We start from the raw sequence: 5310 nt of genomic DNA on the forward strand, positions 1-5310 counted from the left end.
AGACAATCTTATTTACCTTAACAAGCCCTACCTTATTCATTTACATGCACCTATCTCCATTTAGCAGTTTGCTGCCTAGATTGATGGTTACCCTATTTTTGGAGAAATCTACAGTCACAAGGGAGACTTTGCAGTTCAAGCAGAAAGAATTAGACAAGGTAGGTAGGGCCCCAACCTTCTATAGTTGCGGGGTTCTAGAAAGAGTCAGACTTTCTCGCTACCTATTCAGTCGGGTTCGGGTTGGATCGCCCTACCTCTATAGTGGAACTGAATTGATCTATCTTCGAATATGACTTAAAATTTAAAATTCAAATTTGACCAACTTACCCTCTTCACCCTTCTACCTTAAGCCGGCAAAACACGCAATTCACACAATTTGATATTGTGCACTGATATTTAAAGACAATCAACGTATCCATTCTAAGCATCCATGAAAACACTCAAAAGTACATCATTCTATAGAAGTGAGTAATCAATAGTGACACACTTTGACTTGGTGCAATCAAAAAAGTAAAAATTCTGCATACTTAAGTGCTTGCCTATTGTTTCTGGTCTAGTTCAATTTTTGAGGGTTGACATAAAAGAACTTGCCTCCATCTGACTAAACTGATATCTCTTAAGATTTTAATATACCATCTAGAGGTATAACTACAATGGTAGCAAGGAGTGGATTGTAATGGCATGAATATATTAACAAAAAAAACCCTTAACTTGAATTTGACAACCATTTTGCACATCAAATTATTAATATTGACACTCCCTAAACTTTAGTCCTCATTATTCCAACAAAGGTAAATCTCTACTTTATACTTTCACTTGACACGTGTTGATGTGTAGCTAAGTCAGATCCTTCTAGGGTCGACCTAGCTTGTTTGATGGCTAAGTGGCCTGTCGGCCTTAGCTACAAGATTGGCAAAATTCGATGTAACTTGTAAATGAGTCTAACCCTATAATGTCTAATGTAACTTATAAATAAGTCTAACCCTATAATGTAACTTGTAATGTATGGGGCTGACCCTATTTGGACGCCAAACTTAAAGTATTGTAATTAAATAGCTCTCCTTGAAAGCCGACCTAGGTAAATTGGGAGGCTGTCACATATATATACAAAGCATCATTCATGCTTATGACACAATAATACACACAGCAATCTCCTTCAGCAACATTCAGCGAATTCATTCTACACTCAGCGAATACATCCAGTCATCAGCGAATTACCTTCTAAGGACAGTGAAGGTACTCTTAAGGACAGCGAAGTCATCCCTAAAGTCAGTGACTTCATCCTAGGGTCAGCGAACCTGAATCAAAGTGTAGCGAAGTTCACTAAGACAGCGAATATACTTCTTGATCTGCAAATTGTGTTATTGATCAGCATTCATATTGCAGATAAGTTCTTATACTGCTGTTTTGTGTGCTTCAAGTGTTGAAGTACTGTTGTAAAGACTCATACTGATTTGTCTAATAAAGATCTGAGATTAGTTGCTGGGTTTTTCACCTCCAAGAGGGAGGTTTTCCCAAGGTATTTTTTTGTGTTCTTTGTGTGCATTGATTTGGTTCTCTGTTATTGCTATCTATATGCTACAGTCTGATCTAAAATTAACACGGTACCAGAGCTAAGGTTGATTCAGTTGTGATCAGACTTTGTGATAGCAGCGCTCGTACTTCACATTCTTCACGCCATTTCCAACATTGAAGATGGTGACCGATTTAAAGGTTGAAGATAGACTTGACGGAGCTTTGAACTTCACCTCGTGGAAGGTTAGAGTCCTAATTGCACTTGAAGAGAATGATCTACTTCAGTTTGTAGAAGGAAAAGATCAGCCTGAGCCTGAAGATCAAGAAGAGAAACTCCAATTCAAGAAGAATGCAGTCAAAGCCAAAAAGATTCTAATTGACTCCGTGAAAGATCATCTTGTTCCTATCATCTCCAAGATGTCTTCAGCCAGAGATAAGTTCAAAACATTGGAAGGGATGTATGAAATCAACAACACAAGTAGAGCACTTGCATTGAGACAGCAACTTCACCAAATCAAGATGGCAAAGGGAGAGTCAATCATATCCTTCTTCATGAAGATTGCAGAATTGAGAGATCATCTTAGCGCCATTATAGATGAAGTTGTGGACAAGAATCTTGTCATGCTAGCGTTGAATGGCCTTCCTCACTCTTGGGAGCCATTTCTCCAAGGCATAAGTGGGAGATCCAAATTTCCCAAATTTGATCGCCTTCGTGCGGATTGTATTCAAGAAGAGTCAAGGTTGATATCAAGAGGAACTGAGCATAATCATTATGATGTGGAAAATCAAGTCCTTGCCACACACACTTCTATGGAAAGAGGCAAAAGAAGAAAGAGGGATATAGACAGAGGTCCAGATCCTGTTCCGAAAAAGGACTTATCTCACATTCAATGTTTTAGGTGTGACAAGTATGGCCACATTGCTCGAGAGTGCAAATCTAGGTCTACTCCTCTAGCTTCTTTTGCAAAAGTTGACATAGGGACACCTCAGGAGGAGCCAAGGTCAAATGTCAACTCAGAAGGGTTCTTGTTCTAAAAGGAGGAAATGTCATTTCAGCTTCAGAGGGAGCCTAACATTTTCAACTTCGGAGGGAGCCTGACATTTCAGCTTCGGAGGGAGCCACATCGTCTTGAAGATTTTGTTAATGCATTCTACTCTGTGAGAGAAGTTTGAGGTGCAAGCCCTTGTTAGTGCATTCTTCTCTGCAAGAGAAGTTTGAGGTGCAAGCCCTTGTTAGTGCATTCTTCTCTGCAAGAGAAATTTGAGGTGAAAGCCCTTGTTCCACCCTCTGCGAGTAGGTATGGTGGATGTCATGGGAGAAATTCCATGATCTAGCACTTGTGCTTATTCACCCTCTGGGAGTAGCTATGGTGAACGTCATGATGAGATGACGACATCACGTTGAGGATTTTGTGATGGGCACCTGTGTTCATTTGTTCTCCATCCATGGGAGCAGCCATGATGGACCCACCCTTTGGGAGTAGCCATGGTGGTTGTCACAATGTAACTCAAATATTGAGGACTCCTCCCTAGCTAAGAGGGAGTGTTGATGTGTAGCTAGGTCGGATCCTTCTAGGGTCGACCTAGCTCGTTTGATGGCTAAGTGGCATGTTGGCCTTAGCCACAAGATTGGCAAAATTCGATGTAACTTGTAAATGAGTCTAACCCTATAATGTCTATAGTAACTTGTAAATAATAATACAAATGCAGAAGCATATGGATTTCAAAGAATTGATACAATAACAGAATGAGCAAGATGCTCATAAATAGTACAGGAGTATTTACAAGAATAGCAAGTTTCTAATAAGAAACTGCTGATAAGATCGTAGAAGATCTTACTAAAAAAGAATATACACTATTGAGCATTAATACTAAAAATAACAGTATTTTAATATTCTAATACCCTCCCTTAATGCTCAATCTATTAACTACACCTATAGACCCCCTGAATTTTACAAATTTATCAGGACCAAGGGGCTTGGTGAAGATGTCTACTGGCTGCTCCGAGGTAGGAACATACAGCAACTGGATGGATCCGTCTTCAACCAGCTGTCGATATAGTGACAATGAGTTTCCACATGCTTGGCTCTTTCATGGAAGACTGGATTCTTGGCGAGTTTGAGCACTCCCTGATTATCACAAAACAAGGGAGTTGGACCTGCCTGGGAGACATGCATATCCACAAGCATTCGTCGAAGCCAAACCGCCTCACAAGATGCCTTAACTACTCCCCGAAACTCTGCTTCTGTCGAGGAGAGAGCCACTGCCTGCTGCTTCTTACTCGTCCATGTGACAGTACCAGATCCCAAACTAAACACATACCCTGCTGTAGATTTACGGTCATCAGCCGAACCTGCCCAGTCAGAATCTGTGTAGCCACTGAGTGTAGGATCAGAACTCCGAGTGTACAGAAGTCCATAATCAGGAGTGCCACTCACATAACACAGCACACGCTTCGCTGCTATCCAATGATCAGCCTTGGGAGCTGTCATGAAGCGTGAAATGTAGCTCACTGCAAAACTGATGTCAGGTCTCGTGGCAGTAAGATAGATGAGACTGCCCACTAGTTGCCTGAACAAAGATTCATCCACAACTGGTGAAGATGACTGAGCTGAAAGTTTGAGCCCGGGTTCCTGTTGTGACCATTTCACACATCGCCCCATTAAAATGGGGACCCCCTCTTTTTGCTCGTTTTTGCTCGCTTTTCTCTCTGCTTTTTAGGATTTTGGTTTAGTATGCCAGTTGTCTGGACTAGGGTCAAACCTTAGGGTTTCTATTACTGTGTTTTCAGGCCAGAGTCCAGTCCAATTTTGAATTTTTGAGCCTCCTCTCGTAGGATGCAATTTTGAATAAAGTAAATTCGCCAGAGGCTGAGTAAGTTGGTCTAGTTTCAATTGGAATTTTGAATGCATAGTCCAAATTTGTCTAAGTGTGAATGATGAGATTTTGATTTTTTGTCCGATTGAGTAATTTTGACCAAATTTTGAAAATTTTGATAATTGATCCCGGGCATTGGAAATGACTTGTTTTTGCCTTGTGAAGTGATTAAAATCCCAAAATCTTGATATTTTGGCCTGGGGAAGCAAAATCGCTCCTGTCCCTCAGTGAAGGACCGGAGCTTGTTTCTCAAAATTTTACTGTCTCTGCAGGATCAAGATGAATTTCGGATTGGAAATGATAAAGGGAGGCATGTTCTTTCCGTTGAATATAATTTGAAGAATTTTACAAACACGGGGATGTGCCAGGAGCAAAAATCGCTCCTGTCCCTCAGTGAAGAACCGGAGCTCGAAACCAAACATTGCCTTGTCCTTGCTGGATTTGAACAATTTGACGATTTGAGGAGATCAAAGGAGATATGTTTCATCAGTTGAATATAATTTGGAAGTGCCTTCGTGAAGAAGATTGGACCTAGAAGCTAAATCGCTCCTGTCCCTCAGCCAGGGACCAGGGCGAAAATCAGTGGTAGCTCCCGTCCCTCTCCCAGGGACCAGAGCGAAATTCCTCATAAGGCAAAATTTGAGCAAAGATCAAGTGAACATTAATTTTGAGGCAAGTAAAGGTGGCGTAACGAACTCGTTGAAGACAAATTGAAGATTACAAGACACCAAAGTGAGGCCCATATTGGCCTAGGCGCTCTTGTCCCTCTCCCAGGGACCAGAGCGATTTTTGCCTTAGACCAATTTCTCACCAAGTTAGAATGAACTCCAAGGCAAAGATGAATGAAAGGGGGTACTACAAGACCATTGAAGATAATTTTGGAAGTTAGCAAAGTGTGATAGAGCCTATAAGTGAAAA

This window comes from Cryptomeria japonica, chromosome 4 (assembly GCF_030272615.1).
Source record: "Cryptomeria japonica chromosome 4, Sugi_1.0, whole genome shotgun sequence".
Lineage (NCBI taxonomy): Eukaryota > Viridiplantae > Streptophyta > Pinopsida > Cupressales > Cupressaceae > Cryptomeria > Cryptomeria japonica.